Genomic DNA, 17,734 nt, shown 5'->3' with positions numbered 1-17,734 from the left:
CGTTTACACTGTTTTATCGGGTAATTATTAATATATAGATACCTATCTACGCATCTATGCGTGCATACTAGATAAAACGACGTCGTTTCTGGATTGAAGACCATCTCCATCATAATATCACCCATAAATTCAGCATATACCCATTTTCTCTCTCCTCTAACCTCTCACCATCTTCTCTCTCATCAACTCCATTTTCTCTCTCCATTTTTTTTTTTACTGATATGGCAAATCACCGGCGGCGCCACCACCACCTCCATCATAATATCACCAGCTACATTGATTTTCTCGGTGGTTTCTCCCAGCAATTACCTCCATCGTCGGCGTTATGTTTCTATGTTTCTTCGTCCTTTCCTTTTTCGCTCCTCGTCCTTCTCGCCTCCTTCACCGTGGTCGCACTCGCAGCTAGCTAATCCTCCTCATCTGTAATCTCTCTTTCTCTCTCCTTCTCCGAAACTGCGATTGCAATTTGTTGAGTTTTTGCTAAAATTAATTAGTGGTTTTTGTAATTATTTGTCGGAGTTTGGATCTCTTCCGTTCCGGTTAGAACATTTGTTGCTCTCTCGATCTTTTCAGAGAGCAAGGAACACGAGATTGACGGAGCTGAGCTAACGAATATGATTTGATATTGATTTAGGTCAGATGTTCTTGAGCTTCTGGAGCTGATTCATCGTCGGCGATTTATAAATCTCATAGATGCGTGAATTACCTCAGTAAGCACAATTTTAGTTTTGTAAAGAAGCCAAAAAAGATGACGCAGAGGATGCAATGATCTAATTTTGTGTTCAGTTGCTTTATGGTTCGTGCTCAAGTACACATGGTACATTTCATCCCTTTGTGTTTTCATTTCCTTTTCATTACTATTGTAATGTGGCTAATAGAAGAAAAAAATGTGGATTGTCCTTTTTTATGGTTTGTGCCTGTCAGAAATTGTTGAATGGTAATTGTCATGTACTCTATGAATTTTGATATTAACAAATGTTACAATAACATAATATATCCCGGTTAATGTTCACGAATAAGAACCTTTTTTGTGTGATGTTCAATTTCTCAGAACTTATGTTCAACTTATAAAGAATCATGTTCAAATAAATTCAAATTGTAAAATTAATATATGTTCAATATTTTTGTGTTATGTTCAGTTTCTCAACTCTCGTGTTCAACTTATAAAGAATCACGTTCGACTAAATTCAACTTATAAAAGTCATGTTCACAAATAATAACATTTTTGTGTGATGTTCAGTTTTTCAACTCTCGTGTTCAACTTATAAAGAATCATGTTCAATTTTACGCAAAATATGATACCGAATAGTTCTTCGATCGTCATCGTCGCTGTTTTTTTGCGTAATTCTCTTGCTCCCAATTTTAACCTTTAAAGATTAAATTAAGCTCTTATTTTTATAAATTCTAATTTGATTTTTCGAGGGTAATTTTAGTTAGGTTTGGTCTATTCCTGTTAGTTTCCGGTATCTTTCATTTCCTTGCTTGTGGTGACAATCATATAGATATATTATTGATCTATTGATAGCCTGGGAAATGCACTTAATGAGCGGATAGCTTTCTGTACACTGTCGATTGAATGCTGCTAATCGCTAACTCTTCAAATTAAGATCTTATTTGCTTTAAAATTTTCATGTTCAAATTAATATTGTCGATGAAATAAATAATAACACTTTTGAGTGATGTTCAGTTTTTTAACTCTCTTGTTCAACCTATAAAGAATCATGTTCAACTAATAAAATGATATGTTCAATACTTACTAATATATTTTCTATACTGTTGTGTGATGTTCAGTTTCTCAAGTCTCATGTTCAACTTATAAAGAATTAAGTATGAGTTTGTTAGGATTGTTGTTATTGGTGGTTGTACTTGTGGTAATTATTGCTGAATATTAAATATGAGTTTGTTGTGTTCAATTTATAATTTATCATCTTTAACTTATAAAAGATGATGTTCACAAATAATAACACTTTTATGCGATGTTCAGTTTTTCAACTGTCGTGTTCAATTCATAAAGAATCAGGTTTTATTTACACAAAATCATGTTCAACTAAATTTAACTTATAAAATTAATATATGTTCAATATTTTTGTGTGATGTTCAGTTTCTTAAGTCTCATGTTCAACTTATAAAGAATTATGTACAACTAAATTTAACCTATAAAACTAGTATGATATTTTCAAAAGCATTTTTTATGTAGGTGCTCAGTATTCTTTAATAATGTTCAGATTTTATAAGCAGATGTTCATTATTCTTTACTAAAAGATCAAAAGTGGCATTGTCTAAAAATTTCCATGTTCAGTTTATAATTCATCATGTTCAACTTATAGAAGATGATAGTTCACAAATAAGAATATTTTTGTGTGATGTTCAGTTTCTCAAGTCTCATGTTCAATTTATAAAGAATCATGTTCAACTAAATTCAACTTATAAAACTATGATATATTCATAAATAAGAAACACTTTTGTGTGATGTTCAGTTTCTCAAGTCTTATATTCACCTTAAACAAAATAATGTTCAACTAAAAACATTATGATTTTCTTGCAGGAAGGTAAATGTTAATAAGAATGCGGCAACGAAAGAAAAAAAAATTGATTTAGAAATGGAAGATATGGTATGAAGAGATGTTGTAAGAATTAAAAAAGAATTGAAGGCAGAAGCAACAAGAAAAGAATCTGGAAATAAGGTCGCAGATAGAAAGAGAAAAGAGACCGATGTACATAAAAAGTGAAAGCCGAAAGGAAGGAAGCAGAAAAATTAGAAGCATATAGAAAGAGAAAATTGGAAGTAGAAGTAAATAAATGAAATGTTCATTTTTTAAACATGAATGTTCATTTGTGTGTTTTTTATGTGTGCTTCTTGTATCTTACTCAAATGTTCAAATTTTTTTTTAGGAAAACAAGTGTGATAAAAAAAGTTTTTTTAAAAGAAAAATTCAAAAAAAAAAAAAAAAGAGGACACAGAATAATGGACTAAAAAAAGAAAGGAGAAATCACACAAAACTGCTAAAACGAAATATTTGTAGCTCATATGCATGCAGAATTGCATGCATAGGTATGCAGCCAAAAATTTGGGTTTTATCGGGACCTCGCAATTTGGGATGGCACAGGGCCGCAAGGCGGGCCGAGCCCTAGGAAGCACGGTTACGTGGGTCAGATGGCGTGTCTCGTGTTGGACACGGATCGAAAATATGTATCTAGCATGCAAAATTAACTGCCCGTTTTTAAAAAAGGAAATAGGACACGGGGCACATACCCGGTGGACATTTTTGGAGCGATTTTCTTCAATATTGTTTGTAGATTTGTAAATTCCCAAAATACGCTATTTTTTCACTTATTTCCCACTCTACCGTCCACGTCAGCAAGAAAGCCGGTCTAACTTTTTTTATAAAATTTACAATAAACCGCTATCTGAAACAACGGTTTACCACAGCGGTTTAAAGGGGTAAACCGCTATCTGAAATAGCGGCTTATGGATTTAATGAACCGCCATTTCAGGTAGCGGCTAACCCCTGATTAGATTAGCCGCTACCTGAAATGGCTAGTTTATATAAAATGGCTAGTTTATTATGTTTTCTTATTTATTTTTTTATATGTTTCCTTGATTAGATTAGTTTCATGTTTAGTTTTATAATTTAATCTTTAATTTAGTTGTTGTTTTTGTTTAGTATCATGTTATTAGTTATTAAAGTCTTTAACTTTATTGTTCTTATGTTTATTGAGTAGTCTATTGGTTAGGGTTTGGGTGAAAACCTAACAATGATTTATTTGGGTAATTGAGTTTGAATTTGGTGATGTTACATGATTAAACTATTGTTTGTTTTAGCATACTCAAACTTTGTTGTATGCAAATTAGCTACTTGTGTATGACTTAGATTTTGGGGTAGTTGACTTTAGGAATATCGAGGGATCGTGACCTAAGTTGACTATTGTTTGGTTTGTGTCTAATCGTGACCTAAGGGTAGTTGTGTGTAGGACGGGAGTTCGCATTTAACTATTCTAACAATTGATCCAAGGCGGGAGTCATTTGGGGATTTATTTCTAACCAATGCCTCATTCATGCTTTGCTTGTGCATCATTGTTCTTAATTGTTGCTCATATACTTGTTTCATTATTTTTGGTGTTTGATCTCATTCCTTGACCATGTTTGTTTTTGATAGTTAGTCTAGTTGATTTAGTTTTAGTTGGTTAGTTGACTTTCCAACTCGTTCCGACCTAGCTTGTTGCTCGATTAGCATAATCTAGTGCACCTTACTCCCTGTAGATATCGACCCTTACTTATCACTTTACTTTTGTTTAGTGATTAGTTTAGGTTTTTTTGTTTGATTAGGAGAGACTAGTAACGACCTAGTTTTCCACTTTATCAGGTTCTTATGGGTAAGTAAGGTTATTACAGAGTATTCTCTAAGTTTTATACATATTTCCAAATTATGATTCATGGACAAGATGATTTTTTCAAATTATGATGCTACTTTGTATATTTTTGTTTACATACAACCAAGATGAACATATAAATTTACCAAATGAAGGCATCAATGAAAAACACAATATGATTTCAATGGAAACTTTTTAGAGGTTTTAGAAAGAGTAGATCTCTTTCACACATTTTATCATAACTAGTTGTTGGCCCGTGCGCTAGCGCGCACGGTCCCCCAAGTTATAAAAACTCTTATGTAAAAAATCTTTCATGGCAAATGCATACATATCATCTAACATGAAATCATCATTCATATCAATCAAGTTCAGTTTAACTTGTGCGACACGAAATAAAATGCTATAAACGAGAGAAATAAAGATGGCATAAACATTAATATTCCATTATCAAGAACTTAAACAAACCAATACTATTATCATAAGTTAACATATACGTAATACAACAAAAAAAGAGTCGACTAGGGAGGCAAGCTACAGTGCCTATTATTAAACAGAACTCTCACACCAGAATTTGTGTTATAGTTTGAAAGAAAGTTGCACAACCTCCTTTTTCTGGGTAAAATACATGAGCTTGAAATTTTTTAGCAGGGGTTTATAATTTGTATCAGTATAGCTGTATAGGCAGCTAAAAATAAATTGAATAATGATATGCATGATCCTGTTTCATAGTTGTTGTAAGTCAGAGGTGAAACCTGTTGATGATCTCCCAACTGAGTAACAATAGGATCAGCTGAAACCAGTGTTGGTCCACATAGCTTTGCCCTGTGAAGTTCTTTTAGGTGACCATATTTTGGTTTCCTGATCAAACCTATATGCGGAAAAGAAGTAACCTTTATATTCGTCTTTTCCTTCTTAGTAACATACAAATAAGCAATCAATGTAGGATTTCTAAAGTCCTTCCTTTACAAACTACGAAGTAATTTTTATGGAAGAGGTCATTAATTCTTACCGTATTCATCAAGAGGGGCATCATAGTCGTAAGTAGTAGTGATAAATGGACCTCTAGTAGTTCGTCCGAAGTTTGTCCCACCATGGTACTGTGGACATGGTAGTTGTTAAAAAGGTTGTACTGAAGATTATTCTGAACATTGGACCTAATTAAACTTAGTCTAGAAAAGAAGTTACCATGTAGTAGTTGACAAAAGATCCTCCTGTCTGTATGAACCTTGCAACATAAAAAGCCAAATCTTGTACATGTTTTTGGTGACTAGTCCTACAAACTCGTTAAACCTGCTCAGGATTGCATACTAAGTGACAGGCTTAAGTCGTATCACCTAATCAAAAATAACCTAAGTCCACTAGCTAGGTAGCAAGGGAAGTCAGAATCGAATCCACAGGGAAACAGGCGTTCTTTCTACTATCAATTAATTAATCTAGACTATTGGGAACAGGAGTTGGTTTGATGGTTTGCTAAGACTACTACGATAATTAAACGAATAAGAATCAATATACTAAGGAATCTAGGGTATAGGTTCACCAACAAATAACAATCCAGGACAATAAACAATCGCGATAATCAACAAAGTAATTAATTAGACTAGCATGCTCTCTCAAGTCGATACTAATCATAGACTTAGAATTAACGGGCTCTCGCTACGTATTAACTCTAATTCCACCTATTGACACAAGCCTAAAAATCAAATTGCATCTCTCGAATCTTAATTTGATATTGCATAACTACCACAATTAAACCTGCGCAAATCTAATTGTATAGTGAAATAAACCAATCAATAGGAATCAATTACAATGCCAACAATCATAGTCATTCAATCATCCCTTCGTATTATTCATGGATCCCCAACCCTAGAAATTAAACTACTCAAGCAGGTTGACAATAAACAAAGCAATAATCATAATTGAAAGCATTATTAAAGCAAGACAATGAATTAAAATAAGAGCAATACCTAATTCAAGAACAATGGAAATTGAAAGCTTCGATTATTATTCAAAATTAAACTAAGTGTTTGCATGAACTTTGTGTGGGACCCGATTCTCGACTGTCCTAGATTACGGTCAGAATCCCACATAAGCCTACGGTTAGGCCTGTAATGTTTAAAAATTCGGAGTCGCCACCCTATTTTATCCGATAGGGACCGGATTTTTGAAATCATCATTTTCAAGGGAAAATAATTATTTAATAAAAAATAAATTTTCGAAAACAATGATGGCTCCATAAAATAAAAGGCTTTTTTCTTATGAAATCCGGTCTTTTAAAATCAAAGATTAAGGTCCGGGGTATAAGTTAGGAAGATCGAACGTCTGGAACTCGTCTCTCCCTCTGTTCTAAAACAGGCTCCTACTAATATGTTGTCCCTATTTTTCTACAATAATTGGTTATGATCATTCACAATGTTATTGATTTAATGCATAATGTCACATAATTTGCAAGTAGTCAAACACACTCGGATGCACTATGATATAATATATGATGAGATAAATCTGGTGATGTATGGTGGGTTTGAGCATTAAAGTTGCCCTACGTACCGTTCATTGTGGGATTTGAATCCACTCCCGGATCAAAACCCTACGTAGTTCTGACAGGTGTCCCTTCCTATGTGGTCAATTCCAATGGGTGAAGGGAAATAGAGTGTTGGATAACTCAAGACAAGGTTGGTAATAGGTCTTTAACTGACTTGCTTTTGGGAATCAAATCGCTCCATTAAGGTTGTGGAAATCATCCCAATTAGTGACACCATAAAAGTCTTATGTGAAAGAAAACTCAACGATAAAATGCGTCCCGATTGACGACTTTTGGATTGACTTGTTTCTGAAAAGAAAGTTGTTTTGGACTTTGTGACTTGCTTATTTTGGGTTGAACTTCACTCTATTGAGGATGGATAGTAATGTACTATTTGAGTGGGTTTTGAGGTAATGTGTTTGGGGTTTATGAAATTGACCAAATAAGCTGGGACACCTGATATGGCCTAAAATTGAATAATAGTTTCATAATAGAAATCATGTCATACTAGATTGAGAGTGATTCATTATAGGTAACAAGACTTGATGATGATAGGTTTTATAAGTGGGTGAATCACTTCACAATCCTATATGACTAAATTTCCAATTTGACCCGTTTATTCAATTCAAGGTCATAAACCATAAGTCACTAGGTTTGTAAGACCCCGACAATTCTCTCTTTTCTAAAATAATCTTTTAATATAAAACGTAGAGAATTATCAAGGCATTATCGCCCGTGTGAAAACGTAACGGCTTATTCAGAATTTTGCAGCGGAAAACATAAAACTAACTTTAGGTTTATAAATAATCGATTACAGATTTAGTCCCCAAAAATCATCCAACGAAAATAAGGAAATATAAATAGTACGACAAGTTTAAAGTCCCAATTAACAAACCCAAGTTAACTTAGCAATTCAAAACTAAATACAAGCTCTCTATTCCCGATCCCAATGATGCAACCTCTTCAAACCTGCAAATGGACAATGCTTATTGATCCTTAGAGACTGCTCACCAAAGATTGGGTCATCACAGGATCAATAAGGCATAGCCATGATCAACATGCACAAGCAAAAGCACGTAATCAGCAAAGCTGAGTACTACACACTAAAACAATAATCACCCTAACATGATTCTATTAAACGAACAATCCTAATATGATGCTAATGAAACATAAGTAAGGATAATCAAGATATATTGACTTGAAGACTATATTTGACTGAACTAGACTTTTGTATCATTAACATTATTTAAATTGAAATAGTCAATGGACTGAGTTGTCTACTAGAAACTTCTTCTTCTTCACTAAGGAAGACGAGGTACGGGCGCGACTCCGTAAACCCCAATGACCTGCGATATCGAGGGACTTTTAAATAAAAATAGAACCGGTGATCAATCCGGCCCCAGAAAAAAGTCATAGGCTACCCATGACCCCAACTCCTGATTGTCCGTCACTTTAGACGTGCACAGTCTAAAGCTATTGCTACTCATTTTCACTTTACATGACTTAACTTTTAATACTTGGTTATGACTCATCAAACATAAATATTATATTCAACAAGTAAACACAACTTCTTTTATCTTTGAATTAAACAAGTGATCACAACGTTCAACCAAGAGCCAATTCCAACTATTTTAATCCTTCCTTTATCCATATTTAAAAACCTTTATTAGGTATAAGGTTCAACTACCAAACAAGGTCCTCGGCCCTTATAAAGTAGTGAAAATCTAAAGAGGAACAACGATCAATAAAGATCTAAACCAATATTAAATAATATAAAGTTCCACAAAACCAACATGCTTGCATCAATATTCCATGCTAACATGATTCAATTCTTATAAATAAAGTTCTATGCTCAACGCATTAATTCAACGACATTGAACATGAAATTCCAACATAAACAAGTTCATAAATATATTCATCATCATATTCTCAATACAACACACATCCAAGCACACGGTATGTACGTACCTTGTGTAAACAAACTGATAGGCCACTTTAACGAATTCAAAAATCGCCTACAAAGAATTCTCCGCCTAAAAGCAACCAATAAAATTCCCCAATCAATATCCAACAATTTACAGCAATACTAAAGTATTCTAAATACATCCTAAACATATTTTGAACCATCCCAAATATCGAAACTTAACTAAATAACCTCCAAGCATAATAACTATTAAACTAATGATCCCAAAACGTTCTAAACTCCAATAAAACATCCCTTTTAAAATTTCCAGCAATATAGAATAATTTCAAACGTCCACAAAACATAATCAACGTTCTTAAAATCGTAAAAATAATAGCTTTAATAATATATAGTCATTCTATTATGATTTAATCATTAAAAACCTTAAAAATTCACACTTTAATAATTAAAAACTCTTACTTCAATTCAATTATGTAATCTGAAAATTAAATTATTAATTAAGCATAGTATATAATCTGAAAATCTAACTTAATCATAAAAGCTTATAATTTATATTCAAGAAACATGAATTAAATTATTAAAACTCCATTAAAACCCTAACTTAACGTAATAAACAAATCTGAAAATAATTAAATTAGTTTCAACAACATATAATCTGAAATTTCATAACTTAATCATAAAAATCATAAATTTAATTCAAAAAACATAAATTAATTTAATAAACAAAATTAAAATAATTAGTTACTTAGGGTTTAAGAAATAACCAAAAAGAGAAGAGAGAGAGAGCTGGCCGGCGGCAGGGGCGGCGGCAGCGAGGGAGTTGAGCGGCGGAGGGAGCTGGGCGGTCGCGGAGCTAGGCGACGCAGCAGGTGGCTGCAGGTGGTCGCGGTGGTGGTTGCACGTGGCTGAGCAAGAAACAGAGAAGCAACAAGTGGAGAGATGAAGGAGGGCGGTGGCTGGTCCTTTCGGCGGCGGCGATACAGAGGGTACTGGTCGACGTCGGCGGCGGAGGTGTTGTTCATGTAACAAGAACACAAGGCTTAAGGAGAAGTGAAAAACAACAAAATAAAGAAAGGAAGAAAGAGCAAGACGGAAGAGAGTACCGACCGGCGAAGGGCGGTGGCGCAGGGGCGGAGGTCCGACGGTGGTTGGCGGCGACGGCTACAAAGAGTACGGTGGTGCGAAATCAAGAGGAGTAGGGTGGTTCACGTGAAGGAGAAGGATGAGGGTTTTTTTTTTTTTTTTTTTCTTTTGTTTTCACGTGAAGTTAAGGAGGAAGGGAGTATGGGGTTTATTGGTTTATATTATTGGGCTTTACCCATTTGGGCTAGACTTAGGATATTAGTTTTAGGATTTGAATCTAAAACCGAATAGGATCGTTTTCTAAATTCAATCGATTTTCGTAATTCGAATTCTTTTCAACTTAAAATTCAAACATCATTTTTGATTGCACAACCCGTTAAAATATTTAGAATATATTTAAATAAAATTAAATATACATTTGATATATAAATATAATAAAGTTCAAAAATCGTTAAATATTTAGAACGTACTTAAAATAAAATAAATATACGTTAATTATATATTTATTACTTAAAATTCATAAATTCTATTTAAATATAAATAATATACGTTAAAATATATTAATAAAATTTATAAATTTACGGGGATTACAATCTACCACTCTTAAAAGAAGTTTCGTCCCGAAACTTGACACGAAATTTCCCACATTTTCCCCAAAAGCTTTTAACTTATTCTTACTAGAGAAGTACTTGTGCCACCTATGTGCACTCTTTTGCCAACTCAAAGTTGTTTGTGTTACTCATGAACACCTTTTCTTATGCGGAGAGTCTATTTGCTTTGCCTAAACTTGTAAAATTTGCTAAAATAAGCATACAAATGCATAAAAATGCCATAAAATAGGTGAAAAGCGCGAATTTCTATCGCATTCTACCCCCCTTAAAGAAAACGAGTTACGCCCTCGTAACTCACCTCAGGGAATAGCTAACCAAAATTCTCTTTCGACGAATTCTATTCTCAAAATTCCTATTTCATTAAAACTACTAACTTTAGACTTTTCACAACAGATGACGAAACAAAAGAACAAGTCACCCACGAACTAAATAATGCTTAACTTGCGCGGAGTAAATAGAAAAAGTACCAGAATCTATATCGGCAGATCGTTCATCCTCATTCTGATTCATCATGTACAACTTTCCTGGAGCCTTATTCGGGTTGTTGTTATCATTTGCAGGCTTATTATAGTTCTCTTGATTGTTTTGTGCCCCTCCAGGCTTTGAATTTTGACCTCCAGACTGGTTATACCTCACTTGGTTTCCACCTCCATTACTATTTTGTTCCTTTCCGTGTTTAGTGAAGCACTCATACTCCCTATGTCCCCTTTTTTGACAATAGTTGCAGGTCACTAATTCTCCTTTGCAGTTCTTACCAGGGTGATTGTTACTGCACATCTTGCAATGATGCACTCTCTCAGATGGGTTCGAGTTGTTGTGGTGCCCCTGATTGTTTCCTCCTTGGAAATTTCCATTTCCATTCCCATTTCCGTTTCTATTCCTTTTAAAGTTTTCTTGGTTACCCCCAGCATTAAAATCTTTTCTCTTTTCCCCAATTACCACAGTTTTCTTTTCCCTTCTAGACTGTAGCCCATAAATATGAGCAGCTCTCCCATACACTATGTCTAAGGAAGTAAAGGTTTCTCCACCTAATCCCAATTGAATTTCATCAGTCAGCCCTTGCTCAAACCTTTGAGCCTTTAGCTCCTCAGTAGCTACCACCTCAGGTGCAAACCTCGATAAAGCTATAAACTTGCTATAGTATTCAGCAATAGTCATATTCCCCATCCTAAGGTTGATAAACTCCTGCGCTTTCTGCTTTCTCATAAAAGGAGGATAAAACTTCCCCCTTAAGGCAACTATGAATGAATCCCAATTGAATCCCTCAACAGCATTTAGTCTATTTCCATTTTCTTTCCACCACAAATCGGCTTCATCTTTTAGATATAGGACAGCTTGACTTACTCTCATACTCCCAGGGCAACTCACAGCCTCAAATAGTTTCTCAAATTCCCTAATCCAGTTTTCCAGGAAGGTAGGGTCTGCTTGTCCCTTGAAATACGGTGGCTTAACCTTAGAAAGTCTTTCAAACATTTCCCCTGCAGAATCGGGGCGCTCAGTTCTCTCTTGGGTTAGCTTTTCCGCTAAGAGGCGAATCGCAGCAGCTAGATCATTGTTGTTGGCCATTCTAGAACGCGACCTGCAATTAGTATACTCTATTTTAGGTTTGAAACACCACTTATACATTATCCCATATAATTTAATACTTGAATTGACCATAAAGATCGCCTCAACCAACAATGTTCACAGTAATACACATCATTTATGAAGGCACGACAATCGTATATAAAGGTGCAACAATCGTCTACAAGATGCAATCATCATTGAAAAATAATCATACTCAATAATTCACGAAAGACATTCCCACACTGCACATAAGGCATAACATTTTGAATCATATTGGTCATGAGGGTCTAGAATGGCCCTCACTTCCTTTATGTACTCAAATTATTTAATATTATTGTGGCAATTAAATTGATCCACAATTCACATTGAGTATGCAAACAATTAATCCATGACGTACTACCTAGAGGTTGGAGTATTATGGAATCCTCAAAATAGAATAAAGGACAATTCCTTGAAAACTTTAACTTTTATTGCTAACTCCATAGAGGTTTATTACATCCTTGAAAATAATAAAGAACATTTCAAACTTCAATAAACTTTAACCTTAAACTGTTGTAGCTTTGCTACTTATTCTTTAAAACATAAAAGAGTTAATTAACTATTTATGACTTCAAAATATTTGTGGCCTCTTGCCTACCCATTGCTCCTGAAACTTGCGGAGTGAAATTTAGATCTCAAGATCATCAAATTCTTCCTCAGGGTCTTCATCTTCTTCCATATCTTCATCTTGATTAGGCTCATTTGCCGTCTCCTGTTCACTTTCGAGCTCTGCATCCGAATCACTAGAGATCTCAATGGTTGGCTCATGAGCCGCTAGGTTAGGATTCTCTGCCTCAACACCTACATTCTCATTCTCTACAGCTACATCATTTTCCTCTAGGTCATTATTTACACTTATTCCCATAGGTTCTTCTGTAACTGAATCCCCAACATGACTCCCTACGATTTTACCGTCTCTAAACCCACTTTCTGCCGCTTCAATAATGGTGGTCAGAATTTCTGAATCATATTTCCATCTACCATCCCAAGTCCCATACTTAGTCAAGTTTGGAGTTCCATTATCAGAATGCATGTCTTTAAACTTTTCCTTGAGTTCTAGGTATGGAAATTTGTTAGGTAAGCAATTAATGATAGTGGCTGCTATGATATCCTTTCTCATTAAGATAGGTTGCCCTTGAACCTTAGCATAATATTCACATCCAAACACAATTTTCTTCACATAAATATCTGGGGTTTCTATATCAAGTTTCTCGAAGGATCCTATATTGGTATACTTGGAAAGAAACATTTTATACCTGAAATAAACAATTCAAGGTCTCACTAACGATTTTCCAGCCAAAACATAAACAAGGTTCAGTAATCGATAAGTTTGGTGGAATCAAACAATTCTTTATGCACTTGTAAATGTAACACTTAAACAATTAGCACATGCACATACATAACAATCAATTTCTTATCATTGACTAGCTACTAATGTACATATAATTCTATCTTATATGCCCTTCTTATACTACCCATCTCTCATAAACTAAAGCATTAGAATCATTTATATAACGAAATAAAAGAACGAAAATATAATAAAATTATAACGTAGCGAATAAATTCGAGAATAAAGTTATTAATTCAAAAAAGATTTATATTTCCTAATTAACGAATTCTAACTCTTGAAACAACTTTAAAAAAATTGAACTCCTTTTAAAAAAAAAAAAAATGTATTCATATTATTTTTATTTATTTGTTTGAATAATAAATAATAAAAAAAAATAAAAATGTCCAAAGTATCACTTTAACTTTAATAATAATTTGATTTCGAACTTAAATAAGAAATATTATATACTTTCAAACATGATAAAAGGAAATCGGCCCCCCCAAAAAAAAGTACCAATTTTTGAACACTATAATCCGTAGAAGCTCGATTTTTTTAAGAAATTTATTTTAAATAACTGGATAGTTAGGCGCCTAAAATTTATTAAAATAGAACCTTAGCTTCTAGATACCACTTTGTAACACCCCGACAATTCTCTCTTTTCTAAAATAATCTTTTAATATAAAACGTAGAGAATTATCAAGGCATTATCGCCCGTGTGAAAACGTAACGGCTTATTCAGAATTTTGCAGCGGAAAACATAAAACTAACTTTAGGTTTATAAATAATCGATTACAGATTTAGTCCCCAAAAATCATCCAACGAAAATAAGGAAATATAAATAGTACGACAAGTTTAAAGTCCCAATTAACAAACCCAAGTTAACTTAGCAATTCAAAACTAAATACAAGCTCTCTATTCCCGATCCCAATGATGCAACCTCTTCAAACCTGCAAATGGACAATGCTTATTGATCCTTAGAGACTGCTCACCAAAGATTGGGTCATCACAGGATCAATAAGGCATAGCCATGATCAACATGCACAAGCAAAAGCACGTAATCAGCAAAGCTGAGTACTACACACTAAAACAATAATCACCCTAACATGATTCTATTAAACGAACAATCCTAATATGATGCTAATGAAACATAAGTAAGGATAATCAAGATATATTGACTTGAAGACTATATTTGACTGAACTAGACTTTTGTATCATTAACATTATTTAAATTGAAATAGTCAATGGACTGAGTTGTCTACTAGAAACTTCTTCTTCTTCACTAAGGAAGACGAGGTACGGGCGCGACTCCGTAAACCCCAATGACCTGCGATATCGAGGGACTTTTAAATAAAAATAGAACCGGTGATCAATCCGGCCCCAGAAAAAAGTCATAGGCTACCCATGACCCCAACTCCTGATTGTCCGTCACTTTAGACGTGCACAGTCTAAAGCTATTGCTACTCATTTTCACTTTACATGACTTAACTTTTAATACTTGGTTATGACTCATCAAACATAAATATTATATTCAACAAGTAAACACAACTTCTTTTATCTTTGAATTAAACAAGTGATCACAACGTTCAACCAAGAGCCAATTCCAACTATTTTAATCCTTCCTTTATCCATATTTAAAAACCTTTATTAGGTATAAGGTTCAACTACCAAACAAGGTCCTCGGCCCTTATAAAGTAGTGAAAATCTAAAGAGGAACAACGATCAATAAAGATCTAAACCAATATTAAATAATATAAAGTTCCACAAAACCAACATGCTTGCATCAATATTCCATGCTAACATGATTCAATTCTTATAAATAAAGTTCTATGCTCAACGCATTAATTCAACGACATTGAACATGAAATTCCAACATAAACAAGTTCATAAATATATTCATCATCATATTCTCAATACAACACACATCCAAGCACACGGTATGTACGTACCTTGTGTAAACAAACTGATAGGCCACTTTAACGAATTCAAAAATCGCCTACAAAGAATTCTCCGCCTAAAAGCAACCAATAAAATTCCCCAATCAATATCCAACAATTTACAGCAATACTAAAGTATTCTAAATACATCCTAAACATATTTTGAACCATCCCAAATATCGAAACTTAACTAAATAACCTCCAAGCATAATAACTATTAAACTAATGATCCCAAAACGTTCTAAACTCCAATAAAACATCCCTTTTAAAATTTCCAGCAATATAGAATAATTTCAAACGTCCACAAAACATAATCAACGTTCTTAAAATCGTAAAAATAATAGCTTTAATAATATATAGTCATTCTATTATGATTTAATCATTAAAAACCTTAAAAATTCACACTTTAATAATTAAAAACTCTTACTTCAATTCAATTATGTAATCTGAAAATTAAATTATTAATTAAGCATAGTATATAATCTGAAAATCTAACTTAATCATAAAAGCTTATAATTTATATTCAAGAAACATGAATTAAATTATTAAAACTCCATTAAAACCCTAACTTAACGTAATAAACAAATCTGAAAATAATTAAATTAGTTTCAACAACATATAATCTGAAATTTCATAACTTAATCATAAAAATCATAAATTTAATTCAAAAAACATAAATTAATTTAATAAACAAAATTAAAATAATTAGTTACTTAGGGTTTAAGAAATAACCAAAAAGAGAAGAGAGAGAGAGCTGGCCGGCGGCAGGGGCGGCGGCAGCGAGGGAGTTGAGCGGCGGAGGGAGCTGGGCGGTCGCGGAGCTAGGCGACGCAGCAGGTGGCTGCAGGTGGTCGCGGTGGTGGTTGCACGTGGCTGAGCAAGAAACAGAGAAGCAACAAGTGGAGAGATGAAGGAGGGCGGTGGCTGGTCCTTTCGGCGGCGGCGATACAGAGGGTACTGGTCGACGTCGGCGGCGGAGGTGTTGTTCATGTAACAAGAACACAAGGCTTAAGGAGAAGTGAAAAACAACAAAATAAAGAAAGGAAGAAAGAGCAAGACGGAAGAGAGTACCGACTGGCGAAGGGCGGTGGCGCAGGGGCGGAGGTCCGACGGTGGTTGGCGGCGACGGCTACAAAGAGTACGGTGGTGCGAAATCAAGAGGAGTAGGGTGGTTCACGTGAAGGAGAAGGATGAGGGTTTTTTTTTTTTTTTTCTTTTGTTTTCACGTGAAGTTAAGGAGGAAGGGAGTATGGGGTTTATTGGTTTATATTATTGGGCTTTACCCATTTGGGCTAGACTTAGGATATTAGTTTTAGGATTTGAATCTAAAACCGAATAGGATCGTTTTCTAAATTCAATCGATTTTCGTAATTCGAATTCTTTTCAACTTAAAATTCAAACATCATTTTTGATTGCACAACCCGTTAAAATATTTAGAATATATTTAAATAAAATTAAATATACATTTGATATATAAATATAATAAAGTTCAAAAATCGTTAAATATTTAGAACGTACTTAAAATAAAATAAATATACGTTAATTATATATTTATTACTTAAAATTCATAAATTCTATTTAAATATAAATAATATACGTTAAAATATATTAATAAAATTTATAAATTTACGGGGATTACAAGGTTTATCTCATGCAAATGCGAAATGATATATGGATCAAGCATGCAAAGTGATTTAACCAATTTAATATAAAAAAACACTCGAATATTTTATTATTAAGAAGTGTGCATAAGATAATTCCTTTATTGTTTTATTAATTTGATGGTGGAACTTTAGTTTACAATTGCCATAAGTACAATAAATGTTACAATAATCATAATTCCTATCTAATGAGCAGCTTCAAGTCTTGATCCCTTCGCCTTGAACCATGTTGCCTTGATTAGTCTTCATATTTCTTCGCTTTGGATGTTTGGAAAGTAGGGATCTAAGTAAACAAAACCTATATTTTGATTTATTTAGAATTTTCCACTTTACTTAACTCAACCTAAATTGATTTTAGGTAAGTATAACGAAGTGGTAAAGGGTTTGGAGTATTTAAAAATACATAATTTGTTATTTAAGAAAAATAGAATTTTATTTTGGGGAAATCGAATTTTATAAGAGAAAACCAATTTTCCTTTAAAAAAAAAACTGTTGAGAAAATTACATCTCGTTGAACTTTAAATTTGGTACCATGACCTCCCGAACTCGGATTTGAGCGTTTAATACTTTTTTGGAAAGATATAAGATTTTTATTTAACGTGTTAAAAAATGGATTCAAAATAAAAAGTAAATAATTTATAAATAAGTTTTCTTTAAAGCTGCTCCTTTTTGAGACCTTGAAGTCAAATTAAATTAT

At 33.6% G+C, this 17,734-nt stretch overlaps 2 long non-coding RNA genes across 2 annotated transcripts; both read right to left on the bottom strand.

Annotated features, from left to right (window-relative positions):
• Positions 1 to 7,680: 7,680 nt before the first annotated feature.
• On the bottom strand, positions 7,681 to 10,429 carry LOC130466086 (uncharacterized). Its single transcript, XR_008926107.1, has 4 exons — positions 9,921 to 10,429; positions 9,578 to 9,802; positions 8,858 to 8,922; positions 7,681 to 7,892 (listed from the first exon to the last, which is right to left on the bottom strand). It is a non-coding gene; the product is annotated as an uncharacterized lncRNA (long non-coding RNA).
• Positions 10,430 to 14,211: 3,782 nt separating this feature from the next.
• Positions 14,212 to 16,957, bottom strand: LOC130466085 (uncharacterized). Its single transcript, XR_008926105.1, has 3 exons — positions 16,109 to 16,957; positions 15,389 to 15,453; positions 14,212 to 14,423 (listed from the first exon to the last, which is right to left on the bottom strand). It is a non-coding gene; the product is annotated as an uncharacterized lncRNA (long non-coding RNA).
• Positions 16,958 to 17,734: the final 777 nt, after the last annotated feature.

This window comes from Spinacia oleracea, chromosome 1 (genome assembly GCF_020520425.1).
Source record: "Spinacia oleracea cultivar Varoflay chromosome 1, BTI_SOV_V1, whole genome shotgun sequence".
NCBI classification, from domain to species: domain Eukaryota; kingdom Viridiplantae; phylum Streptophyta; class Magnoliopsida; order Caryophyllales; family Amaranthaceae; genus Spinacia; species Spinacia oleracea.
Note: the sequence above shows the minus strand (reverse complement) of the source record. Positions and strands in the feature narration are given on the sequence as shown.